Genomic DNA, 14,581 nt, shown 5'->3' on the forward strand with positions numbered 1-14,581 from the left:
CCCTGGGGCAAAACAATCAGTGGTAGGATGACTTTCTGAAAGAGGCAAAGGAGAAGGAAAATCAGCAGATGACTATAACAATTCCGGGTCTATCAAGATCTGGAGATCATTTGTTTGCTCATTTAGCTGTGTTTTTAAATTAAGCCATAAGATTAAGCTGATTGCCATTTTAATGAACTGTGTCAGAAACAAAACCGGCTTCTTTATCTGCTTTTGTAATCAGGGAAACTGATGGGAGTTGCAGTCCAGTGACATCTGGAGGAGGAACTTCAGCTCAGCTGAGATGCACAAAAAGGCATCGCACTCAATGGCAGGGGCAGACTTTAGGAATATGGCGCCCTGAGCAAGGACAAAATTTGGCGCCCCAAAAATTCATTTGGCACCCTTCCTCCTCCCACCTTCCATTCAGCGCATGCTCTCAAGTGCATTATGTCATAGTTGGGGTGACTCAATAACCCAGGGTTTAACTTTGAGTAGGTACCCGTAGAAGTATAGGTTTTATTATTAATACCTGGATGGGGGAACCGCCTACACCACCCTCATTCTGGCACTCTCAATGAGCTACCCAAGAAACAAGAGTTGAGCTATACTGTGGTTGTGTCTTTTTTTCAGCGTCAAAGACAGTTTGGGATCATTGGCTAGAGCAGAGGTTTTCAGCCTTTTTGAGTCCACAGCTCCCTTGACCAACTACATTCTTTCTGTGGACTCCTGTGGGGCTCAGGAGCCCAGTTATGTCACCTCTTTCCTGCAGAGCCGGCAGCCCCTCTCCCTCCCTTGTGGAGGGTTCCCTCATCCTCCTCTCTTCTCCCCCCTCCTTGGGGGTCCTCTGGGCAGCTGCCGCCCCAGGTCTCTGAACTGCCCCCCCTGCCCCAAAGAGAGGTGCCTCCTCACACTGCCCTAGAAGCACCTTTTGCCTGGGGAGCTTGTAGCCAGGGCTGCTGCAACAAACAGCTGTGCAAGCCTTTGGGAGGCAGAGACATGAGAGGGCATCAGAGGAGGGAGGGAAGGAAAGAGGGACAGAGGACAGTGTTGCCCGTGGCACCCCTGACCACCATTCAAGGCACCCCAGGGGGCCATGGCACCACTGGTCTAGAGCAGGCACCCCCAAACTCGGCCCTGCAGATGTTTTGGGACTACAATTCCCACCATCCCTCACCACTGGTCCTGTTATCTAGGGATGATGGGAGTTGTAGTCCCAAAACATCTGACGGGTCGAGTTTGGGGGTGCCCGGTCTAAAGCAAAGTGGTGGGAGCACAAAGACAATCATAGGGACATAGGAAGCTGCCTTTTGCCGACTCAAACCATTTACTTGGAGCAATGCCATTATTTAGGGAAGACTGCATTCCTTTGTCACGCTTTGTGAATCATTGAATAAATGGCTTGGTAAGAACTTTCTTCCTTTCTCTGCCTCTTGGCTGCCACTGTGAGAGGGATCTGATCCTCCAAAGCCTGACCCTACAATCACCTTCTGAGGCCCTTCTTCATGTGCCTCCTTCCCAAGAGGTCCAGTGGGTGGGAGAGGTAGTTTCCTTTTTCCTTTTCTTTTTCTCCTCCTGTTTTTAGTAGGTATTTTGTGTTTTTATTTTGTATTTTTACCACCCTGAGACCTTTGGGTGGAAGGCAGTATACAAATATAATAAAAATAAATGTTAAAAGGTGAGTCTCTAACCCTCCTAGGAAGAAAGTTATGAAGCACAATGTGCATTTTCTAAGCAACTTCTGTTAAATGAGCCAGCCTGGCCACTCCTGTCTGTCAGGGGTTTCAGCCAAGTCAGAATTGTGATTGGTGAGTTCTTTGGACACCAAGGAATAGGAGCCCCCAACATCCTAAAGGTAAAGGGACCCCTGACCATTAGGTCCAGTCGTGACCAACTCTGGGATTGCAGCGCTCATCTTGCTTTATTGGCCGAGGGAGCCAGCATACAGCTTCCGGGTCATGTGGCCAGCAGAACTAAGCCACTTCTGGCAAACCAGAGCAGTGCACGGAAACGCCCTTTACCTTCCCGCCGGAGCGGTATCTATTTATCTACTTGCACTTTGACGTGCTTTCGAGCTGCTAGATTGGCAGGAGCAGGGACTGAGCAATGGGAGCTCACCCCGTTGTGGGGATTCGAACTGCCGACCTTCGAAAAGCAGAGAGAGGGGAGAGTCTAATGCTTCTTCTGGTTCTGCAGCCCAGAGCACCCACTTCCAGCTACAACTGGCTCTGCTGTTCCTTCGTCCACTCCTTTCTGGAGGGAAGCCCTTGCCTTGGCAGATGTGGTGGGACTAAACCAGAGAGGGACTTGGGGTTGGGGATGCTGTTAGGGGTACGGGAAGTGCTGTTCACCACCTCTGCTTTGGCTGCCCATGAAAGGGCCTTTGAAAAAGCATGAGAGCTCAAAAGTGTCACACCCGCCAGCCTTCCCTTTACTTTGCCACCCATGGAAGAGCTTATGGAAAATGTGGAGGGAAACATTTTCTTGTCTGGGGGGGGTGTCTTTATAAAAAAGAGGGCGCAGTCTGATTCCCTCCTCCTTCTTTGCCAGGCAGCTGCTCCGGCCACGGAGGAGTGTTTTTTGTTTTTTGTTTCAAAGTGTGTGTATAGGGTGAGGAAGGGCACATTGATGCAAGGGGCACATTGATACACCAACAATATTTCAATTTTGAGAAACATTATTCGCTAAAATGTTTCTATACATGTGTGAGTACAGCAGCTGAGACCGCGCCACCCACCAGTTAGCTGTTATCATTTGATGAAAGTAGGTGTGTTTTTAGCGCGGCTAACTAAAAAATTACATGAAATGTAAAAGTGTTCCAATGCTGTTTTACATCGTATATAATAATATAATATGACCGACTTTCAAGTGTCATATCTCAGGAAAAAAACAGTATCTTGTATGTTTGTCTTCCCCATTCTAGAAGATAAGGCAAGTATTGATTTCAAGGATGTTGTTTTGCAGTTGCCAAAACCAAATTTCTCAAAGAGCACATCTCAAACATCATCTCTTTATACTTTTTCTATTGACTTCAGTGGATATAATGTGCAATAGAAACTAAACATTAAGTACCGTATTTTTCGCCCCATAAGACGCACCGGCCCATAGGACGCACCTAGTTTTTTTGGGGGGAAATAAAGGGGAAAAATTTTTATTTCCCCCCCAGGTGCGCTGCGCTAATCCCGAAGCTTGGGGCGTGCGGAGCTCTGCACGCCCCAAGCTTCTGGGTGCCGGCAAGGTCTCCGCTAGCCGTGGGAGAGCCGCGCAGCTCTCCCAGGGCTAGCGGACCGCTGCGCTAATCCAGAAGCTTGGGGCGTGCGGAGCTCAGCGCGCCCCAAGCTTCTGGGTGCCGGCAAGCAGTCTGCTAGCCCTGGGAGAGCCCCGCGGCTCTCCCAGGGCTAGCGGACCGCTGCACTAATCCAGAAGCTTGTGGCGTGCGGAGCTCAGCGCGCCCCAAGCTTCTGGGTGCCGGCAAGCAGTCTGCTAGCCCTGGGAGAGCCCCGCGGCTCTCCCAGGGCTAACGGACCGCTGCGCTAATCCAGAAGCTTGGGGCGTGCGGAGCTCAGCGCGCCCCAAGCTTCTGGGTGCCGGCAAGCAGTCTGCTAGCCCTGGGAGAGCCCCGCGGCTCTCCCAGGGCTAGCGGACCGCTGCGCTAATCCAGAAGCTTGGGGCGTGCGGAGCTCAGCGCGCCCCAAGCTTCTGGGTGCCGGCAAGCAGTCTGCTAGCCCTGGGAGAGCCCCGCGGCTCTCCCAGGGCTAACGGACCGCTGCGCTAATCCAGAAGCTTGGGGCGTGCGGAGCTCAGCGCGCCCCAAGCTTCTGGGTGCCGGCAAGCAGTCTGCTAGCCCTGGGAGAGCCCCGCGGCTCTCCCAGGGCTAGCGGACCGCAGCGCTAATCCAGAAGCTTGGGGCGTGCGGAGCTCAGCGCGCCCCAAGCTTCTGGGTGCCGGCAAGCAGTCTGCTAGCCCTGGGAGAGCCCCGCGGCTCTCCCAGGGCTAACGGACCGCTGCGCTAATCCAGAAGCTTGGGGCGTGCGAAGCTCAGTGCGCCCCAAGCTTCTGGGTGCAGGCAAGCTCTCCGCTAGCCGTGGGAGAGCTGGGTCTCCCACGGCTAGCGGGTAGCTTCCTGAAGCCTGGAGAGCGAGAGGGGTACCGACCCCCCTCGCTCTCCAGGCTTCAGCGAAAGCCTGCATTCACCCCATAAGACGCACACACATTTCCCCTTCATTTTTGGAGGGGAAAAAGTGCGTCTTATAGGGCGAAAAATACGGTAATTATCTTATTTCTTATAAGTATTTTGTTTACATTACTATTTTTTAACCATTTAATGTGAGTTCTTATATTTTTTAAAGTTTTTTCAAAGTTTTTTTTAATGGATAGGTGTTTGATGAAAGATTAATATAAGTTTTGATGTTTTGTTAAGAAAACCTGCCATAAAGTTTATGATATGTGTGAAACACTGTTAGTTTCGATATGTTATTTAGATTTTAAGTAATAAATTGTATGGCTAATTATGATCTCTCACAATAAAAAATGTTTTTTTCATTAATTTTTTGTAAATAGTTACCATTCTCATAAAATTTACACTTTGTATCAAAGTGCCCCATCCAATGTATCAAAGTGCCCTGTAGGTGTAGCAGAATGATACAAAACTCATTTTTTTTACTAAAGTCATTGTATTCTCGTTCTTCTAGCTATAATGGTTCTTTTCATTGCTATTATAATATTGATTAGTTATGCCATGCATAAAGCAAAAAAAAAAAAAAGACTCATTTTTGTTACATAAAATATGATATTGAATTTTTCTGCATCAATCTGCCCCACCTCACCCTATGTAGTGCTGGAGGAAGAAGGGCAGAACCCACCCACTTGCCAGTTTTGCTTTGCTGCCTGCCAGCCACATGGAGCTGCAGGCAGGCAGCTCCTTTTTTTATTTAAAAAGTGTGTGTTGGGATGCGGAGCAGTGCAGGAATTGCCTGTAAATCATCTTGATCTATTCCCTGAATCTTCCAAGTCGCCCCCCCCCCTTGTATGGGGAAGGGGGTTCCCAGTGTGGAGGCATCAGAATTGTTATAAACTTTTCCCAGATAATTTATAAGTTGCCTTGGGAGGCAGTAAAAAAGAATCATCAAGATCAGCAGCAGCAGCATTGTCACCATATTTCCCCCCAATTTTTTTTTGGGGGGGGAGGGGAGGGCATGTATTTCAGAAGCATAGCACCACCTTTTCCTCCAGCAGGAATTGTTCCCCAATTATTTGGGGAGGGGAATCAAAGTGCAAACCCAGAAATATTATTGTTGTCGACTCACCCCCCACAATGTCGACATAATCATATTTGTTTAAGTGAAGGAAGAGGGCCACAAATAACTATAAATCCACACCTGCACTTAGCTGGGAGTTAGCACAACTGAATTCAATGGGACTTACTTCTGAGTAGACATAACGAGGATGGGAGCCACAGATGGCTTTGTGATGGGCCATTTAGTCACTACATTAACTTTGCCTATTATTATTATTATTATTATTATTATTATTATTATTATTATTAATTATTCCCCACCCATCTGGTTGGGTTGCCCCAGCTACTCTGGGCTGCTCCCAACACACACAAAAACAGAATAAAATGTCAAACATTAATAATAACCATCTGATCCAAGACAAAAAAGTCACAATAACTTTAAAATAAACAAGATATCAAATTAAGCAATATTTAATAATCCATTGCCTGGTGTGCTCTCATCCAATGGGGTCACGAAGAGACGGACACGACTAAACAACTAAACAACAACAACAATCCATTAGTCTCTAAAAAGCTGCTGATAGCTGAGATAGGCATGTCCATCACTTTCATTATGATATGTACCAAATTCTGCAAGTAGTGATACCAAGCAAAGACAACAGATACACACCAAAATGCATATATGACTGATTTATTCAGATTCTCTTACATGAAAGGAATTTGTAAAGCTCAGAAACAGGGTTTGGAGGGGTCATCCAGTTGATAGAACTCATATTCACATGTGTTTGGATTTACCACTGCTTTACATCCCGGAACATCAACAGTACCACCGTACCTAAAAAGAAGAAGAACAATGTGTAAACTAAGGCTTCCCTGAGCTTATGGAGATCTTGTAGAGAAGCGCTCCTTTCTCCTGCTCACTTAGGACATGCCAAGAATGATTGGAACTACCTGGCAGAAGAGCAGTTTTGCAAGATGTTTGCTCCATCCAGGGAAAACCAAGCCCTTGGAAAACATTTGCCCTGAGGCCAAATTCACCTGGGGAACCCAAGCTGAATGCACAAAGGACATGTCTTGCACAATATGCCATTGCATGTTCCTGTACAATGACCCTCCACCCCCCATTATGTTTGCAGTGGTTGAGGGCAGCATCCATGCACAAAAAAGGGTGTAGCAAAATGTTGGTGCGAAACCAAGAGGCCAGCAAGGAGGGAGACAGAAGGAGACAGGAAGGTGCAGGAAAGAGGAGGGGTCCTCTTCCATTGGGCGCACTGGGGTCCCTCTCCCCAGCAGCAACTCCTAGGTGGTCTCCGGATGAGAGGATCTGGGACTCAGGGAGATCCCAAAGTCCAAGCTTCAACGCAGCGAATGCCTGGTGATTGGATGATTGGAAAGGCACTCTAGACATGCTCAATTTTATGCAACCTATCTTCAGATGTATAGATTAATTGGATCACTCGTCTTCAGCTAATTCCATCCATGAATGTTTATTGAGCAGAAGGTCTTTCAGAGAGAACGGAGCAAAATAATTTGAAAGAGATTAATAGACCCAGTGCTATTCTGGTTATTTGGCCTACCTGGAACAGCAGTCCATTCCACTTTCACTACATGTGCATTCCATGCACTGCGCTGTATTCCACTTGGAGCCAAATGGATGCTTGCTCCCATCATATGCATCGGTACACTCAGTGGGCAGCACCGGCTGACCTAGGGAGAGAAATCCTATACATTTAACATCAATGCAATCAGAAGCTGCTGCTCACCACAATGCAAAGACTGCGCAAGAGAAGCACAGTGACTGCAAATTTTCCACTTGTCCAACTCCTGGGCATCTGTCTTGCTTATACTGTGGCCATGCAGTCTCCTGCTTGCGTCTGCAGACGGTGGTTCCAAGCTTAAAACAGGGTGGGAGTGAAAGGGGTGCCCTGTGGATGGGGAATCTGGCCGTTTCGATTTCTACCAGTTATTATTATTACTATTTATATACCATCCTCAGGGCAGTTCACAACCTAAAAAACACAAAATACACAATAAAAGTAAGAGCTTAAGCAGGGACTCATCAATGAGAAGATGAGACAGGAGCACCGTCAGGTCATTTTAGACTCTGAGCAGCATCACAACATCTGGAGAAGTGTAGATTTTGAAGGTAGCTGAACTTTGGTCTGTGTTCTGGTTCTGCAAGAGCAGATTTGGTAGGTGTATGCTAAAATATGAATGGGGTGCATTTCCCCCTCATCTCTAGTCAGGAACACATTTTTCAAACATTAAATAATTATTTGGCCATGAATAGGTTACATATTAACATTACGTTGCTGTTTACCTACCATCTTTAATCTCTGCTTTGTGCTCGCTGACCCAGCAGAATCCCTGACACAAGGCAAGTGTCAGAGACAAGGCAGTCAGGCTCAAGAGGATTTTCTGCAAATAGACACACACATACACAAATCGTTCAACATGATGCTATCATATATTTATATGTAGAACCTCTCATTCTGTTTAAAAATGGATTCTATGTGACTAAATTTTACTCAGAGTAGAGCCACTGAAATTAATGTGCCAAAGTTAGTCTTGTCCATCAATTTCAAAGGATCAACTCTGAGTATGATAGGCCTGGAGTCTGAGAAAGCCTCAGCAACTGAGGTACTCAATCCTCATAATTCTGAATGCCTTTGCACACCCCCTCTCCCCACCTCAAATCCCCCTTTCCACCATTTAAATCTAATCTAGATTAAAGAAAAAATTGTGCACTAACCATCCCCAAAGCATTCCACTTACCATCTTGGTTTTTCAATGAGTTGCTGGCAAACCCTTACTGGGAGGTGCAGGAAAGAGCTCTGGTGTCCCTCCTGTAAGTCTGTGGAGAATCCCATGCCCCCTTTTATACAAATGGGAAGGAGGAGGGGCAAAAGGAGAGGGATGGAGGTCCTAACGGGGGAAGGAAATGCTTGCCAGGAAGGAAATATCTGCTTCTGCTGACAAAAATGTTTACAAGAACACCTAGAAGAGTTCTACGTCTTCTGGAGATATTCATTGATAAGTTCAGACCAGAACCAGAACCCAGAACAGGAAAATCACGTTAAACGTTATTAGACCAGGATAGTGTTGAGTTCTGCAAGAGATATGGCTCCAGATATTTGTCTTTACAGCCTCACCTCAAGAAGGATACTGTCAAAAATGGCCAGCAAAATGAACAAGGGGGTGGAGCAACTCCCCCAAGGAAAGATTGCAGCATTTGGAGTTTTTTACCGTAGAGAAAAGGCAAGTAAGAGGTGACATGATACGGGCATATGAAATTAGGAGAGGGCTTTCGTTCACTACCAGTCACTGTTCTGCCTCTGCAGTCAGTCATCTGCCAAAGTTGTGACATGTGTTCTGAGACAAGCTAAAGCCAGTGGACCGGCCCATTTATCTGCAGGAAAAATTCCTCCTTGGCTGTGAGAAATATATATAGGTTGTCTTTTCAGATTGCTTTCACAAAATAAAACATGCTTTTTAAATTTATTATGGAGGTCACAAGGCTAAAGGACTATGGCAGCTAGGGCATTGCTTGCTATTGCTATTTCAAAATAGCTGTGGCTAAACATTCTATAGGGTGTTGTTTCTTTAGAAATCACGAGGTTAGGGACTGTAGTAAGAAAAACAAGTTGTTGCATTTTTCTGAAGAAATTAAGTATCTTTAGCAACCTTATGGCCAGGGGGTTCTAGCAAGAAAAGGAAATCTTGCCATGCTTCAATCATAAGGCATCTTTAGCAACCTTGCGGTCAGGGGCTTTTTAGCAAGAAGGGAGAGGCATCAATGGCCACGCAGGGAGGAAAACATGGACCCCCAGGACCCGACTACGGCTGCGCTGAGGCAGAAAACACCACTTCCCTGCAGCCCCAGGGAAGTGAATTCCTCAGCAATATTTTGGGCGATGTACGTGGGTAGCACTGTGGTGTAAACCAGTGAGACTTGGGCTTTCCGATCGGAAGGTCAGTGGTTTGAATCCTCGCGACGGGGTGAGCTCCCGTTGCTCGGTCCCAGCTCCTTCTCACCTAGCAGTTCGAAAGCACATCAATGTGCAAGTAGATAAATAGGTATCGCTCCAGCGGGAAGGTAAACGGTGTTTCCATGTGCTGCTCTGGTTTCACCAGAAGTGGCTTAGTTATGCTGGCCACATGACCCGGAAAAACTGTTTGTGGACAAACGTCAGCTCCCTCGGCCAGTAAAGCCAGAGTCGTTCGCCACTGGACTTAACTGTCAGGGGTCCTTTACCTTTTAACAAGTAGTGTCAATTCCTCTTATCGAGCTACACTTCCAGAGTAGTTTAACAATCAATGCCTCTTCCCAGGCAATCTGGAGAAGGGACTAGGGCACCCCTCAGCACCCTTCACATCCTTCCCAAGATGATTTGGGGGACACCATGACTGTGAAAGTGACCTCTGAGTGCTTTCAATGGATGCTGCTCATGTGGCCTTAATCTCAGCTGACCCAAGTGAGTTGTGGGCCTCAGATGCCTTGCCTGCGTTTTCTTGGGAAAATGGGGGTTGTTTTTTGGTCACAGTGGAATATTCCATATTTTTTGCTCTATATGACGCACCAGAGCATAAGACGGACCTAGTTTTTGTAGGAGGAAAGCAAGAAAAAAAATATTCTGAATCTCAGAAGCCAGAACAGCAAGAGGGATCGCTACGCAGTGAAAGCAGCAATCCCTCTTGCTGCTCTGGCTTCTGGGATAGCTGCGCAGCCTGCATTCACTCCATAAGATGCACACACATTTCCTCTTACTTTTTAGGAGGGAAAAAGTGAGTCTTACAGAGCAAAAAATACGGTACTTGTTTTTATCCATGATAATAAATATTCAATAAAAGATAAGAGACACAGACAAATAACTGAATTATTTAGATTCCCGTATGTGAAAGGACAGGGATGTGTGTTGAAAGCTTAGAAACATGCCTTGGAGGGGCCTTGGATTTTAATGTACTTATATTCCCATGTTTTTTAATCTATCCCCCCTTTGCATCCATCAGCACCTGCAGAATCACCGTATCTAAGAAGGAGCTGAACATGCAGACCAAGCTTGATCTAAAGTCACCAAAGTGTTTTTCTTCCACAGCCTTCATCTATCTTGGAAATGCTTTGCTGGATCCCGGGGAAACAAAGGTTTGGGAAATCATACCTGGGCTTGTTCTGAGGCAAATTTACTTGGGGAATCTTGGGCTGGACGTGCACCAGGCCCAGCTGTGCAAAAATGTGTTTCATTCTACACAACATTTCAAACACACACACTGCAGGAAATGTGCTTGGCTGCACATTAGAAGAAACCGGTCCTGATTAGGGATTGGGGGGGGGGTTCACTTAAGTTCATACTGAAAGCCAAATTTATCAAATTTGCACTTTCCAAAATAATATGAGAACCAAAACAGAGGCATCTCTGGAAATTCAGTTATCCAAATTTGTGATGCGGTTCACCAACTAACCATTGTTTACCAAAATACATGAAGTGGGTAAAAATGTGCTTTCATCCTTTCTCTGCCTCTTGGCGGCCACTGTGGGAGGGATCTGATCCCCCAAAGCATGACACTCCCTGGACCCTACAATCATCTTCTGAGGCTCTTCTTCATGTGCCCCCTTCATGTGCATGGTCTTCCCGCTGAAGTGGTACCTATTTATCTACTTGCACTTTGACGTGCTTTCGAACTGCTAGGTTGGCAGGAGCAGGGACTGAGCAACGGGAGCTCACCCCGTCGCGGGGATTCGAACCACTGACCGTCTGATTGGCAAGTCCTAGGCTCTGTGGTTTAACGCACAGCGCCACCTGCGTCCCTCCCAACATCTTAGCAGGGCCCAATTTCTAATGGTGCAGTTAGAGTAATTGCACCTGAACCTATGCTAGCCTGGGCCTGTAAGATGAGCTTTCTTTTTAACAAAAGGAAGTCTCTAGCCCTTCTAGAAACAAAATATTTTGACAAATAATGTGCAGGCAACCATCTAAGCTGAGGGCAGATAACCCAATGCAAAGTGAGGGCTGAGTCTAATGCTTCTTCTGGTTCTGCAGCCCAGAGCACCCACTTCCAGCTACAACTGGCTCTGCTGTTCCTTCCTCCACTCCTTTCTGGAGGGAAGCCCTTGCCTTGGCAAATGCTGTGGGACTAAAACAGAGAGGGACTTTGGGGGTGCTGTTAGGGGTACGGGAAGTGCTGTTCACCACCTCTGCTTTGGCTGCCCATGAAAGGGCCTTTGAAAAAGCATGGAAGGGCTTATGAAAAATGTGGAGGGAGACATTTTCTTGTCGGGGGGGGGAGTCTTTTTCAAAAGGAGGGAGCAGACATGTCAGGGTCTGATTCCCTCCTCCTTGCTTTGCCAGGCAGTTGCTCTGGCCATGGAGGAGTGGGCTTTTGTTTTTTGCTTGAAAGTGTGTGTATATGTAGTGCTGGAGGAAGAAGGGCAGAATCCACCCACTTGCCAGTTTTGCTTTTCTGCCTGCCAGCCACATGGAGCTGCAGGCAGGCAGCCCCTTTTTTAATTTAAAAAGTGTGTGTTGAGATGCGGAGCAGTGCAAGAATTGTTTGTTGCTTGTGTTGCTCCTTCAGGGACTTTTTGAAAATGCAGGGGTGGGTTGGAGGAAGAAATAGGGGGGGTCAACCCATGGCTGCCATGTTTCTTTTCTTGCCTGCAGACATATGAAGCAGGCAGCTACTTGAGAGGCGCCTCAGTGACTTCCGGTCAGCGCCATCAGCTAATGGCGGATTCCCTTTGATCTGGAGGGGATCAGCTCCGCGGAAATCGGGTCCTTTACACTGCGGCGAAGCGGGGACCCTCACAAATCGCAGGCGGTGAAGCCTGGGAACGTGGCGACTCGGCGGGCACCTTTTGCGTCCCCTCAGCTTGCGAGGAAGCCTTTTTCGGGGCTTCGGAGCTGAACGGGGGAAAGGTGCGGTGCTGTGAGTAGATTGCTTCTTTCGCGGAGCAAAGCCGCATGGCCGTTGCTGGAGAGCGCTGATTTCTTTCCTGGAACAATTGGATTCTAAAGAAAGTACCCGTGAGTAGGGGGAATTGGATTTATTGAAGAAGAAAAAAGAGTTTAAAGACTTAATTGGTTACCGCGGCGGGAGGTATAAACAAGAAGTCTGCCTCCTGTTTTGTAAATAGATCAAAGCATAGAGACTTTTGAGCTAAAGCGCTGGAAATAAATTTGAAAAGGGTTGCTTTCTAACCCGAGAACTCTTCCCAACCCCCCTCCTAGAAGCAGGGAAGGAAGGGGGCTGTTTTGGACTATTTTGGACTGTTTATACCTGCATAAAGAGAGGAGAAGTGCTTAAAATCCACCACTCAGACCAGGGAACTGTCTGCCTACGGACTAAGACTGTTGCTTTTACAGCATGCACGTCAGCTGTCAATAAAAGGATTATTTGACAGCAGGTTGGATACATTGTGGCCAGCTTTGGGTTTTGTTTGTCAAGAAGGGGGAAAAAAGCAACTGGAATGTAACTAAATTGAAACTGTTTTTATTCTTCGGCTGGAGTTTATTTTTCTTTTGTTAAAAGAGTGAAAGTTATTCTATTGGACTATTGCAACTGTGTCCACCTAGGGCAGGGGTCTGCAACCTTTAAGACAAAAAGAGCCACTTGGACCCGTTTCCGAAGGAAAAAAACTGGGAGCCGCAAAACTTGTCATTATAAAAATAACTTTTTTTGTCACTTTTTTATTATTTCTTTTTTTTATATAGAATTTTTTATTGGTTTTACAAGATTTTTGAAACAATACAAACATATAAAAAGACATACAAACACGTATAGTTTCATAACCTTTTTTTCATGAACCTTGTTTCTGAGACTCCCCCATACCTCCCCTTTCTGCATCCCAATGTCCAAAATTTTTTAGCAACTTCTAAATATTTCTGTCAAGCCTCTGTCCTCTTAATCTTTCTTTCAATCTAATCTTATATCGCTGTAACCCTTTCTTTCTCAAGACCTCGACATTCTAACATTCATCAAGTTTATAATAGTCCTTAAGATAGATTTTAAATTTCTTCCATTCTTCTTCCGCCGTCTCCTTTCCCTGATCACGGATTCTGCCAGTCATCTCAGCCAATGTCATGTAGTCCATCACTTTCATCTGCCATTCTTCCAGGGTGGGTAGATCTTGTGTCTTCCAATACTTTGCGATAAGTATTCTTGCTGTTGTTGTAGCATACATAAAGAAAGTTCTGTCTTTCTTTGACACCAATTGGCCGACAATGCCCAAGAGAAAGGCCTCTGGTTTCTTAGGGAAAGTACATTTAAGTACCTTTTTCATTTCATTATATATCATTTCCCAGAAAGCCTTAATCTTCGGGCATGTCCACCAAAGGTGATAAAAAGTACCTTCAGTTTCTTTACATTTCCAACACTTATTATCAGGCAAATGGTAAATTTTTGCTAGCTTGACTGGGGTCATGTACCACCTGTAAATCATTTTCATAAAATTTTCCTTTAAGGCATTACATGCCGTAAATTTAATACCGGTGTTCCACAACCATTCCCAGTCAGCAAACATAATGTTATGGCCAATGTCCTGTGCCCACTTAATCATAGCCGATTTAACTGTTTCATCTTGTGTATTCCATTTCAGCAGCAAATTATACATTCTTGACAAGTTCTTAGTATTGGGTTCTAACAGTTCAGTCTCTAATTTTGATTTTTCCACCTGGAAGCCAATTTTTCTGTCTTGTTTGTAAACCTCCATTATTTGATAATAATGGAGCCAATCTTGTACTTTTGGTTTCAATTTCTCATGACTCTGTAATTTCAATTTATCTCCATCTTGTTCCAAAATTTCCCAATACTTTGGCCATCCGGCCTCCATATTGAGTTTCTTCACTGCCTTAGCCTCCAAAGGTGACAGCCATCTAGGGGTTTTATTTTCCAACAAGTCTTTGTATCTTATCCATACATTAAACAACGCTTTTCTGACAATGTGATTCTTAAAGGCCCTATGCACTTTGATTTTATCATACCATAAATATGCATGCCAACCAAATGCATTATTGAAACCTTCTAAATCCAAGATATCTGTGTTCTCGAGGAGCATCCACTCTTTCAGCCAGCAAAACGCTGCTGCTTCATAGTACAGTTTTAAGTCCGGCAGGGCAAATCCCCCTCTTTCTTTTGCATCTGTAAGTACTTTAAATTTTATTCTGGGCTTTTTGCCCTGCCAGACAAATTTTGCAATATCTTTTTGCCACCTCTTGAAACAGTCCATCTTGTCAAGAATCTGCAAAGTTTGAAACAAAAACAACATTCTAGGCAATACATTCATCTTAATCACTGCAATTCGGCCTAACATTGACAATTTCAAATTTGACCATATTTCTAGGTCTTTTTTAATTTCTGACCAGCATTTTT

The 14,581-nt window shown here is 45.6% G+C and overlaps 1 protein-coding gene across 1 annotated transcript in view; it reads right to left on the minus strand.

Moving 5' to 3' along the window:
* Positions 1 to 5,890: 5,890 nt before the first annotated feature.
* Positions 5,891 to 14,581, minus strand: part of LOC308590801 (small serum protein 2-like) — a 113,932-nt gene continuing 105,241 nt past the window's right edge. The window contains exon 4 of the transcript XR_014009899.1: positions 5,891 to 6,050. The gene's annotated coding sequence lies outside the window, so the exon portion shown is untranslated. The remainder of the gene's footprint in view (positions 6,051 to 14,581) is intronic.

The sequence above is a fragment of the Podarcis bocagei genome, assembly GCF_964188305.1.
Source record: "Podarcis bocagei genome assembly, chromosome: 7".
NCBI lineage: Eukaryota > Metazoa > Chordata > Lepidosauria > Squamata > Lacertidae > Podarcis > Podarcis bocagei.